This window comes from Aquarana catesbeiana, linkage group LG03, assembly GCF_042186555.1.
Source record: "Aquarana catesbeiana isolate 2022-GZ linkage group LG03, ASM4218655v1, whole genome shotgun sequence".
NCBI lineage: Eukaryota > Metazoa > Chordata > Amphibia > Anura > Ranidae > Aquarana > Aquarana catesbeiana.
The window spans coordinates 550,272,763-550,286,264 of NC_133326.1; the positions used below are offsets into that span (position 1 = coordinate 550,272,763).

Genomic DNA, 13,502 nt, shown 5'->3' on the forward strand with positions numbered 1-13,502 from the left:
CAGTGTGAAAGAACTCTAAGCGGTCTGACAATGGCTCCTAATAAGAGAATCCCCAACTTGGGCTTTAAGCAGGTCATACACTAATAGATTTTCATACAAACATTTGTATGAAAATTTTCAGTGCATTCAATGACTTTGATGAAAGCACTTCAAAATTTGTTTGCTTTCAAAATTCTAAAATTTGTCTCTATGAATGTAATCTCCCAAACAAAAACCACATTCAATGTTAGAAATTTTTAAGAGAAAAATTTCCATTCTGTTCCTTAAAATTTTCGCATCAGTACAGTTGAAAATAAACAATGATTTGACCCCACTGACAATTAGAGAACCGAATGTTCTTAATTGGAAAATGTTCTTTGTTGGGGATACAGATGTTCTTCTCATTACACATATTACTAGAACTCATAATGTAATTAAAGCTTATGGACTCTCCCGCTCAGCACTTATTAACAGCCTGTTTCAGTACCTACAGAGCAAAAGATCTGAAAAAAATTCTAAAAATCCTTTTAGTGTAAAAAAGAAAAAAAAATATGTTTTCCACTCAACCAAAACAGTTTAATCTAAACATTTTTTTCCGTTCATATTGTCCACTTTTTAAATTTAAAACAGAAGTTTTATATATACTTGACTTTTAAAAGCCGGTTCCCCACTGCTCTTCATTACGCTGCATACAATTTAGAATAAACTAGAATTTATGTGTGATTTATTGTTTTATCAATCCTAAAATTTCAGTAAAAAATACACTAGCAAGTTGAAATTATTGGCACAAAAACACTATGTTACCTGATTTCTGGTAAAATTTAAAAGATGAGGTTGCACCAAGTAAGTAGACACCAAACATGTCAAGCCTTAAAATTGCATGGGTTGCCCCATCAAGTGTGTTTACATTCGGATGTGGGGGTGGGGGAGGGATCAAAATTTTGTTTGAGGGGAAGGTGTTCAAGTAGTTTTAAACTAATGCATTACTTACATTAAGGTAAAAAAATGCCCCACCACCTGTTCTACCTCCACCCCGTCCCCAAACAAACACTTACCCAACTCCTTTCACCACTCCTGCACTGTCCCGCTGCAGCAATGCTCCTCTCGCTTCCTGATCTCACAAGAGATACCATGAACAACAAGAGCCACAGGCTCCCACTGCTGTCAAACTCCTCTGAGGAGGGATCGGGGGCGTGGCTCACTGGCACTGTGTGTGTCTGTCTTCCATCTAACAGTCAATCAGCTTGTCGGATTTACACACATGTGGCAGCGAAAGGGTTAATGGTGGGGTGTTGTGTTGTACAGCCTAAACTTAAAACATACATAAAAAACTAAAACCTAATTTTTCTTTCTGCCTTAATAAAAAGTGTTATACATGATGGACTGCACAGAGTAATATACTCTTTACTCCCATATCACGTAAGCATTTTACATACATTGTGCTTTAAGCTATATTTCTTGACTATGCTGTTTGCGTGTAAAAAAAAAAAAAAAAAAATCTTCAAGTGAAGATTTTGAAAGATGAAATAAACAAACAAAAAAGAAAAAAAAAGTGTTTAAAAGTTAAAAGCAGTGAAAGGCTAAAGCTGAACTCCAGCCATCCCTTCAGTCTTGTACAATTGTACGTGCTCCTCTGTACTGAAATGGCTTACTTTGATTTCAGTGCACACTGTAATCTTCTCACAATGTGCACCAGAAGCTGTAGTAAATTATAGAACCTCATTTCCTGGCTGGAGAACATCCAGCATCATCTAGCCCTGCCTACTTCACTTCACTTGTGGGCGTTAGTGTTCTGCTTGTAAATACAATGCACCCACCAATGCTCCTCCAGATCGATATCCACCCATCAAGGCATTTGGATATTTTCCTTCCATGAGCCAGCCCACTGCTTGCATCAGGACTGGGGGCGCAATACTGACGCAGGGTTGCTGTGATGTTTTCATGAAGTGATTGTAAAGCTTCATTTTTTTTTAAATAACAAGCATGTTATACTTACCTCCTCTGTGCAAGGGTCCCCCTGTGGCGCTCCAGACTCCTCCTCTACTCGAATGCCCCCACAGAGAGCCGCTTTCCATGGGGGCACTCATGCGGGCACGCTCCAGAGACCTGCTGCTGCGTCCACTGACAGACAGCAGGACTCGGCTCCGCCCCAGCGTCCCTGGATTAGATTGACAGCAGCGGGAGCCAATGTCTTCCGCTGCTATCAATCTATCCAATGAGGACCTGAGACAGCGGCTTAAGCTGCTGTGCTCGTCCCTGTCGCTGGAATAATCAGGTTCAGGTGGGGGGTGCTGCAGCACAAAAAGTAGAATGCATTAAGGTGAAAAAACATGAGGGTTTACAACCCCTTTAAAGTGGAACTTTATCCAAAAGGGGAAGCTTCACTTCTTTGCATTCTCCCCCCGTCCTCTTTAATTATTGGAAGCTTTCTTTTTTTTTTGGGGGGGGGGGGGGGGGGGGGCAGGTACCTGATTGCTGTGGCGATCTGAGTGAAATTTGGGCTCCCCTCCTTCTCCTGCAGGCCTCTGGGACACATCACAGGTCCTATAAGACTGTGGGACCATTCAGAAAGTGTTTTTTTTGTTTGTTTTTGTTTTTTTAAGGGTAACAAACAGATTCTGTTCCCTTAAACCATGAATAACAGCACAGTTCTTGTGCTGTGTAATTTGGCCCCTTCTATCACCTAAAAAACCTGGCTGATCCTGCTTGGCTATACCCTCCCCCCTGTAAACTGACCACGGTTTATCATGGCTGCTGAGCCCTGACACCGTGAATCAGTTTATGTGCTTCTGTCATCCGCTGCCATGCTCTGTCCTCCTCCCCACCCCGCTGCCTGTCTGCTCTGTGTCAATGCCTGCCCCCTCCCCTCCTGCCGCTATTATAACTAAAATAAAAACCTCCAATTCCTTCTGTAACATAATGTTTTGTACCCCTGTGCCTGAGCTATATAAAAAAAAAAAGCCTGCCGATCTGTACCTATATCAGAGCATCTCCCAGCACTCATGTGACTCCTCTGTCTCTCTCTTCTCTCCAGCTGACAGCTATAGTGGGCGGGACCGAACATTCCTGCTGACGTCAGCTGGGGAGAAGAGAGAGCCGAGGAGTCACGTGAGTGCTGGAAGATGTTCTGATAAATAAAAAAGCTGCCGATCTGTACCTATATCAGAGCATCTCCCAGCCCTCACGTGATTCCTCTGCTCTCTCCTCTGCCCGGCTGACAGCTATAGTGGGCGGGCCCGAACACTCTTGCTGATGTCAGCCGGGGAGAAGAGAGAGCCGAGGAATCACGCGAGTGCTGGGAGATTTTATATAACACAAGCACAGGGGCACATATCTTTATGTTACAGAGGTGATGGGAAGTTTTTATTATTGGCTTAACAACCACTTTAAGATGCTGGTGCCTGGACCAGAAGCCGATTAAGACTTGGCATGGGTGAGGACAACGCTGGATCCCTGGACAAGCAAGTGTCCTTATATTAAAAGTAAACAGCTACAGCATTTGTAGATGTTGAATTTAAATGTTTCTGGGGGAGACTGGAGATCCTATTTAAGTGCATCATCCTGCTGGCTCCTCCCACCTGCCACAATCGACCTACATTGCATACAGAAGCACAGAAACCCAGTGATGACATCACTGAGACTAAAATAAAATATGTAATAAAAATGAAATAGTTTTATTTAAACATGGGGGGGGGGGGGGGGGGGGGGGCAGGGAAGGCAATATTTAAGCAAAATACGTTTCAGCTTTAAGACTGCCATCAGGTTTTTTTTTTTTTTTTTTTTTTTTTAGGTCTGTGTCCCTATTGGGGAGATTGCCCTTCACTTCCTGTCCAGGAGACACAACAAAATGAAATCAACTCTAAGACAGTTGTCCTTGGTAATGGTGTCCTCATTATAAGATTTCCCCTCTTGGGGTTCTGTTACGGTGATAACTGTAAAATTTTGGATTTCTCATCAGTTTCTGTCCTGTGATAATGGCCATTAGGAGAAAGAGAGGGTGAATCTCCCCACAAAACAGCAAAACCTTTCCAGTTTCAATATTTCCCTTCACACTATCCAAAAAAAAACCAACAAAACAGTTTGGGCTTTGGATACACTCTAGCCATAAATGAAATAAAAAACAAAGCTCATTAACTACCAGTAATATAATAACACAAACCAGCTCTTGCTGCAGTATTTAACTTCAATCCAGAGAATTCACCCACAGTACATTTGTACTGCCACTAGATGTCCTCAGTCCGATGGCTAGCATCATTCAACCCACTTCCTCTGATCCCAGATTATCCTGGACCCACTGCCAACTGGTGACTAGGCAGCACAGTGGTGAGCTCATCTCTTTGTCACTCTGTTCTCTCCTCCTATCAGCATGCTTTTTGTCAGTACATTAGTGTCAGTACATTAATTAACTGGCTCACAGTACTGGTTCGTCCTGTCACACTCCACAGCCCTGCTGTACAGGGTCTGCATAAGGCTGAAATACATAATATTACTTTTATTACAGAGCTCCATTAATTTGTATCTTTTATATCTGCCTAGAGTTCAACTTCAATAAAAGGCTGCTTGAGATTTTGTTCACCATCCTGCAGATTAAGGTTTTGCCCATGCTGCACTAACACAACAGACATGACCTGTTAGCATGAACAACCAATGACATTTATAGTGTTGCCGGCAGCTTAGTGACCATCTCCCTGTGATACAGGAGAGTGTTTTCTCACGTCAAGACAGTCTAGATTGAAATAACATATTGCCTTGTACTTCAGGGAAAGCAACTGCTTGCGACACTGTTGTCTATGTCGAGGCAACATCAATTAGGTGCCTCAGTGTCCTCTATTCTTCGGACACGTCTGAAACTATAAATTTTGGGTTTCCAGCAGCAGTCCAGATTCCAGGACAATGCGAGCACCCCAGAACATCGCTTGCAGGGCGGGGTGGGTGGAGGAAAAACGTGACGGCGGCATTGAACACAGTTAGATACAGACAGAATACACAATGAGCTGTCGGAGGCAGACAGCATAAGGTTCATATGGGGTGAAAAACTAAAGATGCTGCAGGTTTTAATGATCACAGGACTGTTTCGTTTTGGTCACTAGGGACAAAAATAAGTGGATTGTCAGCATCAATATTACAGCAGAATTAGCTGCTATTTCATAGAGCTCTCAGAGGCTCTAACCTTTAAGATATAGGCAAGCTTTGCCATTGTTTGGTCAGTTTGATGAACTGAAGTTTGCAACAGGTTTAGCTTACTTTGCATTAACTAGAGTTTAACTAAATCCACTGCAGCCACAATCCAGAGAGCAGTTCACATGTTGTGTGAAAAGCCGGTTGTCTTTTGTACTGATGAGAATTTTTGTACAAATGTTCGTAAGAATGGTTGTTTAAAAATTTACTAGTGTATTGCCTGCTTAACCACTTAAGCCCTGGAAGGATTTGCCCCCTTAAAGACCAGGCCATTTTTGTGATACGGCACTGCGTCGCTTTAACTGACAATTGCGCTTTCGTGCGGCGCTGTGCCCAAAACAAATTAAAGCCCTTTTTTCCCACAAATAGAGCTTTCTTTTGGTGGCATTTGATCACCTTTTTTATTTTTTGAAAAAATAAATAAATATTTTTTACTTTTTGCTATAACAAATATCCCCCCAAAAAATATAAAAAAAACAAATTTCTTCCTCAGTTTAGGCCGATATGTTTTCTTTTACATATTTTTGGTTAAAAAAGAAAAAAAAAATCTCAATAAGCGTATATTGATTGGTTTGCGCAAAAGTTATAGCGTCTACAAAATAAGGGATATATTTATGCCATTTTTATTTATTTAATTTTTTTTTACTAGTAATGGCGGCGATCTGCGATTTTTTTGGGGACTGTGACATTGCGGCGGACAGATCGGACACTTTTGACACTTTGTTGGGACCAGTGACATTTATACAGCAATCAGAGCTAAAAATAGCCACTGATTACTGTATAAATGTCATTGGCAGGGAAGGGGTTAACACTAGGGACAGATCAAGGGGTTAAATGTGTGTCCTAGGGAGTGATTCTAACTGTAGGGGAATGGGACTGCCTGGGGGAGGAGACATATCGTTGTTCATACTTAGTATGAACAGCAGATCCGTCTCCTCTCTCCTGACAGAACGGAGATCTGTCTGTTTACATTGACAGATCTCTGTTCTGTCTCTCTCAGGAGCGATCGCAGGTGCCTGGCAGACATCGCGGCCACTGGGCACGCGCATTGGCTCCGTCGTCGCGCGTCCCCTAGTGGTCTTAAAGTGGCCGACATATAGCTATGGCGATTTGCCCAGGGGAGCCAACCTGCCGCAGTATAACTGTGGCGGCTGGTCCTGGTTAAAGGGTTAGTTTACCATTACAAAAAAATTAAAAGGGTAAAGTGGAGTTCCACCCACTTTTACAACTCTTCAGCATCCCTCACTAAACTGCGCACTGTAAACGAATTGGATATATTTTTATTTTTTTTCTCAGCACCTACTGTATATCTGCTGTATTCATTTTTCATTTCCTCCTCCCTGGCCGTGGCCCATCGCATCATTTCCTGTTTGCAAAGCCTTCTGGGAAGGGGCGGCAACTTCCTCTGACACTGCCCTTGCTATGGAAACCTGACCTGAAACCTATTACACTGCTTGTGCTGCACTGAGCATGTGCGAGATCTGCAAGGAGGAGATCCAGGAAGAAATACAGTCTGGCTTCAGATGCCCACACTTAAGATGGCCACGGCCTGCTGTAAGTTTATAAAATAACAAACTACTGCTATAAACTAACAAAACAGACCTTAGTTTACAGACTAACTTTACTAGAATACATTAAGCTTGTGTATTATAGGGGTATTTTTATTTAAAAAGTATAATTTCGGCCGGAACACCACTTTAACATTGGACGCTTCCCCATCCCCTCCCAGTCCCCTCTGCACATACCTCTGGTGTTGCTAAGCTGTCAGCACCCCTGCAGCTGCTCCAGGGGTCTGGGGATGTGAAATACCTGTTCTCCCTCAGTGCTTCCAGGACAGACCAGATCGACTCTGATTGGTCAGTGCCGTTACTGTGACTGATGCTGAACGATCAGAATTGATCTGGTCTGTGAAAAAGCGCTGGGGGAGAGGGAAAAGAGCAGGGATTTCAAATCCACAGACCACTGAAGCAGCTTTGGGGGTGCTGACAGCTCGCCAACCCTGGAGAGAAGTACAGCAGGAAAGGTGTCTGGTGTTAGTTCAACAATTTTTCTGTAAAGGTGAACACTTTAAAGTGGTTCCTAAAGCCATAAGGTTTTTCACCTTCATGAATTTTATGCATGAACGTGAAAAAACCTTCTGTGCTGCAGCTCTCCCCTGGACCCCCTATTTTCTTAACTGAGTCCATTCAGTCCAGCGATGTTCAGGAGCACAGCAGCTCCAGCCACTGTCTCTCTCCTCATTGGAGAGATTGATAGTGGTCAAGCAAATCCTGTGACAAATGAACGGGGTGGGCGCGCACACACAGGTGTCCCGATGGAAAGGGACTTTCCGTGGGAGCACCTGACGAAGGGGAGGGGTCTGGAGCACCTGCAGGGGACCCCAGAAGAGGACTGGGGCTGCACTGTGCAAAAGCATTGCAAAAAAACAGGCAAGTATAACATAATACAAAAAAAAAAAGCTTTAGAACCACTTTAAGTTAACGCAGCAGCCATCCACATATGGGACACAAATAATTAGAGATAAATTGTTGGTACAAAGCAAATGTGCAAATAGGAATTTTGTCTTGCCTGTAAATGTCATATCTTGGAGAACAGTACAGGACACAGGCTAAATATTGATAGACCCTGGGTTTTAGGCTAATATCTTTAGGTGATTGGACAGTGGTAAAGCTTGTAAGGGCATGCCTCTTGGACACCTCCCCTATAACCCTACCTCACTACATGAGTCCTCAGTTTTATAGAAAACAATAGGGCTGCAACTAACGATTATTTTCATAATCGATTAATGGCCGATTATTGTTTCGATCGATTAATCGGTTAATAACCTTAAAAAAAAGTGTGATGTATAATTTAGTTAATATGTAAAGTTTTAAAAGGCAATTTATTCTTAAATATCTCTATACAGTGGTAAATATAAATAACCAACTATATGGTTAGGGAGTAAAAATATCTAATCCACTCTGAGAATAACAGACAGAAGAGATATACTGTATATACTATTAGAGGAGATATACTGTATATACTATTAGAGGATATATACTGTATATACTATAAGAGGAGATATACTGTTTATACCAAGGATCTGCAATTAGGGGACCTCCAGCTGTTGTAAAACTACAAGTCCCATCATGCCTCTGGGTGTCATGCTTGTGGCTGTCAGAGTCTTGCTATGCCTCATGGGAGTTGTAGTTCTGCAACAGCTGGAGGTCCGCTAATTGCATATCCCTGGTATATACTATTAGAGGAGATATACTATTAGAGGAGATATACTGAATATACTATTAGAGGAGATATACTGAATATACTATTAGAGGAGATATACTGAATATACTATTAGAAGATATATACTATTAAAGGGTGACTCTGGTATATATCATCAGACTCAGAGATCAAATTTTTTCATTTAAAGAACAATGTCTTCCTTCAAAAAAAAAAAAAATGTAATTTTAAGAACGTTTGTTCGGTTTTCTAATCGTTAGTGGGGTCAAATCAACGTTCATTTTCAACCACAGTGATGGGAAAATTTGGAAATAGAAAACTTCTTGGTGAAAGGAATTTTCAGACAGTGGATGTGTTTTTCGTTCAGAAATTACATTTGTTTTAAAAACAGAATGTTAAAAACAAATGAAAATTTCAAACATTCTTTCATTCAGCGAATGTACAAAGATTTTTCGTCTGAATATTCTTGTCTGAAAATTGATTCGTGTGGCCAGCATAAGGCTCGGTACACACCTATGCAGTTTGCTTTTGATCTGTTTCTGCAGTGCTTTTTGCTGTGCGTTTTGATTTTTGCGCACGTGATTTTGCTGCAATTTGCGTTTTTGCATTTTTTTTGGCCAATTTGTTGTTGGGCAGATTAAAAAACACAAATTGCTGCAAAAACGCATTACGTGCTTTTCTGCAGATTCTCCATTGAAGTATATTGAACCAAAAAAGCACCGTTTTGCGTAAAAAAAAAAGTCCCTGACCCTTTCCAAATACGCAGCGGCTGAAAAAAGCATAGACCATGTCCCATAGGAAACCAAGTAAATGAACTGTAGTGCGTTTCTGCAAAAAGCACCAAAGAAACACATAGATGTGAACCAGGTCTAAGACGTTTAGTAACATAATGGGATAAAAAAAAAAAAAAAATAGCCCTTTATAGTACAAAAAAGCAGATAATCACTACTGTAAGGGGTTAATTTTTTTACTGTAGATCTGTGAAAGTAACATTCACAGTAGTGATTATTTGCTCTTTTTGTACTATAAAGGGCTCATTTTATTTTTTTTTAACCCCATTATGTTACTGGCCGATTAATCGATTATGAAAATAGTAATTGATTAATTTCATAATCGATTAGTTGTTTCAGCCCTAGAAAACAATGCAGAGTAACCCAAGAAGAGAAAGGTGAGTGGCCTGTTTCCTGTATGGTACTCCAAGATATGCAATTTACAGGCAAGTTAAAATTCCTCACATATTAATTGCACTGTACAGGACACAGGCTGAGTATTCATAGACCCTAGTACGTACGTCCCCAAGCAATGAATAAGAAGGGTTGGCAACAACTAGACAACCAAAACTGTGCCAACAGGCCCAACAGCAAGGGCCATCAGACTCAATTTCAGAGTGAGGCAGAAAGAACTTTGATGCTAAAAGTTGCATCCACAGAAGCTTAGACACACACCTGGAAGAACTTTGATAAGATATGGACAAAGGACCAGGTGACAACCTTACAAAGCTGGGCTAAAGAGGCCTGGTAACGGAATGCCCATCCTGGAGGAGTAAGTTCATAAAAGTGCAGATGGAGATTTTCCTTAAAAGTGTACACTCTAGCAATCAGATATCTTATCCATCAAGCGATGGTGTACTTGGAAGCAGGATGCATCTTGCAAGTTCCCGAGGGAAGGACAAACAGGGAATTCATCTTCCTGATAAAAGCTGTGGCTTGAAAGTACACTCTTATGGCTTTGACTAGGTCCAGGTAATGGAGAGCAATTTCTCTTGGGTGCATTGGAGCAGGCCATTAGGATGGTAGGACTATGTCTTCAAGGAGGAGGAAGACTGATCCCACCTTATGAGCAAAACCACCATGTCATAAGAATAAAGAACTCTTTACAAGATAGAGCTGCCAACTCAGAGACTTGTCTAATGCCCCGTACACACGGTCGGACTTTGTTCGGACATTCCGACAACAAAATCCTAGGATTTTTTCCGATGGATGTTGGCTCAAACTTGTCTTGCATACACACGGTCACACAAAGTTGTCGGAAAATCCGATCGTTCTGAACGCGGTGACGTAAAACACGTACGTCGGGACTATAAACGGGGCAGTAGCCAATAGCTTTCATCTCTTTATTTATTCTGAGCATGCGTGGCACTTTATCCGTCGGATTTTTGTACACACGATCGGAATTTCCGACAACGGATTTTGTTGTCGGAAAATTTTATAGCCTGCTCTCAAACTTTGTGTGTCGGAAAATCCGATGGAAAATGTGTGATGGAGCCCACACACGGTCGGAATTTCCGACAACAAGGTCCTATCACACATTTTCCGTCGGAAAATCCGACCTTGTGTACGGGGCATAAGGCTGGCCATACATTAAAGCGGAGTTCCGCCTTAAAAAAATAAAAATAAAAAAGTCAGCAGCTGCTGACTTTTAAAAGAAGGACACTTACCTGTCCAGGGTGCCCGTGATGTCCTCACCCGAAGCTGACCTGTCCCTCGGCTCTGGGTGGAGGCACCGGCATCTTAAGTAAGGTAAAGTAAGGTAATCAGGAAGTGAAGCCTTGTGGCTTCACAGCCTGGTTCCCTACAGCGCATGCGCAAGTCACGCAGCGTGTTCTGAGTGGTCCCTGCTGTCTTCTGGGACCTGTGTGTCTCCCAGAAGACAGGGGGGGGGGGTGCAGAGGAGGGGCCGGACATGGCGTAGATCGGAGCAAGTGGGTATTATACAGGTATCTGCTCCCCCCTTCCCCCTGAAAGGTGCCAAATGCGACACCGGAGGGGGGGAGGAATCCAGGCAGCAGAAGTTCCATTTTTGGGTAGGACTCCACTTTAAGCAAATATCTTACCTTCAACCATGGGTTGAAGGAAAGAAAATCACTTGATTTCCCCAACACATTCACTATAGCAGGTGGCAGTAATCATACAAAAAAAACCTGACAGGCTGGCTGTACTAAAGTCGATTGATAGATTTACTTCAGTACAACCAATCTGCCTATAGATGGATTGAAATTTGTCCCATTCCTGCTCAACCAGACAAAATTTTAAATTCATCTATGGCCGGCTTTACAGATGTGATAGCAACCAAAATGGACAGTTTGCAGGAGGGGTTATCTAAAAGAATATCCCTGCTGGGTTCAAAATGTGTTTTTTGCAGGGCAGAGAGGACAGGTTGTTGCATAGTGGCTGCATGCGAGATACACCTTGAAGAAAGGTTTTGACTAGAGAAAACTTAACCAGAGGTTTTAGAAAACAATGGACAAGGACAAAACCCGTTCTTTCTGAGAGCATAAGGCCAAGTCCTGTCAAGACCCGATTGTAGGAAGACCAAAATGTGAATCACAGAGTTATCTAGGAGATGAGAATGCCTGTGTTCACACCAGGCATGACAGTACTCTACCTCCAAGCGGCCGAGTTAGAGACGGTGAAATCAACTACCTGCCTCTCCACTTCAACCATTCAAAGGAAGCCTTGTATTCATTTATAAAAATACAACGCTTGTTTTGATTGACTGAGCAGAACTCTGCCCAATACGACTTTGTTCCAGGAACAGGACAGAAAGTTTATGTATTGCTGCTGTAACAGAGCACTGTATACTGTATGTTGCTGATGCTACATGCAATTTATACAGCACTTTCAGTGGTTGCACGTATTAGTAAAGGAAATAGCTTGTTTCAAAAGAACCATTTGAAAATTAAATCAAACCTGGGTTCAGCTTTAATCAGTACACATGTATAAGGCTTAGTTCACACTGTGCACCGCATGTGAATCACACAGGAAGGGCACTGCATTCCTGTGCAATTCACATGCGTGGTTCAGTGTGGTACAATTTGAGCCCATTCATTTTGAATGGGTTCAGATCACACCACATCATACCAAAGCAGTGCATGCACCTTTTTTGGGGCCGTACCAAACCAGATTGCATGGTTGTTTTGTACCATGTGATCCAGTGCAGCAAACGCACTGCGTTTGAGACCTGCATTTGGAATGTCAACTTTGTATTGACACTAGCACTGTCCTTGCGATTGCAAATTGGTGTAGGAAATGTGCATGGATCTCAGCGTTTCCTGTACTGCACAAGTCTGAACCTAGCTTAATGGGCAAACGTTTATTGAAAACAACACAAAAATGTTTCCTCTTTAAAGAGCGTGACTATTTGTGGTATTTGTGAAGCTGCTTCACTTCTATTAACAATCTGTAAATATTTAACACCATCTTCTCCATGTCAACTGTCTGCTTCTTCCCTATGTAAAACACCAGATATAGTGACATCTGTCTAGCCGAGGCCTTTGGACATTGATCTGATCTGCAGGCAATTTCCTGCCAGGCCTTCAACTGAAAAACAAAAACTTACAGGCATTTTTATTAAGCAGTGAGAAGAAAACTGCAACTTTTTCACTTTATTTTCAAAATGTCATCCCTTTTTTCCTATTAATGAATTAAAAGTCCACCCGTTATTGTACCTGGTATATCACTGATTTATTACCTATTACAGTGCCTTGAAAAAGTATTCATACCCCTTGAAATGTTCCATATTTTGTCATGTTACAACCGAAAACGTAAATTTATTTTATTCGGATTTTATGTGATAGACCAACACAAAGTGGCACATAATTGGGAAGTGGAAGGAAAATGATAAATGGTTTTCCAAATTTTTTGCAAATATGTGAAAAGTGTGGGGGGCATTTGTATTCAGCCTCCCTGAGTCAAAATTTTGTAGAACCACCTTTCCCTGCAATTACAACTGCAAGTCTTTTTGGGGATGTCTCTACCAGTTTGCACATCTAGGAGAGTGAAATTTTTGCCCATTCTTCTTTACAAAATAGCTCAAGCTCTGTCAGATTGGATGGAGAGCATCTGAACAGCAATTTTCAAGTCTTGCCACCTATTTTTAATTGGATTTAGGTCTGGACTTTGACTGGGCCATTCTAACACATGAATAGGCTTTGATCTAAACCATTTCATTGTAGCTCTGGCTGTATGTTTAGGATCGTTGTCCTGCTGGAAGGTGAACCTCTGCCCCAGTCTCAAGTCTTTTGCAGACTCTAACAGGTTTTCTTCTAAAAGCTGTGTACACACGGGCAGACTTTTCGACCGGAATGGTCCGACGGACCGAGTCCGGCAGACAATCCGACCATGTGT

General features: G+C 41.9%; 1 protein-coding gene across 16 annotated transcripts in view; it reads right to left on the reverse strand.

The window, feature by feature from the left end:
- The window catches only part of ERC1 (ELKS/RAB6-interacting/CAST family member 1), a 468,735-nt gene that overhangs the window by 323,233 nt on the left and 132,000 nt on the right, over positions 1-13,502 (reverse strand). The window lies entirely within an intron of this gene.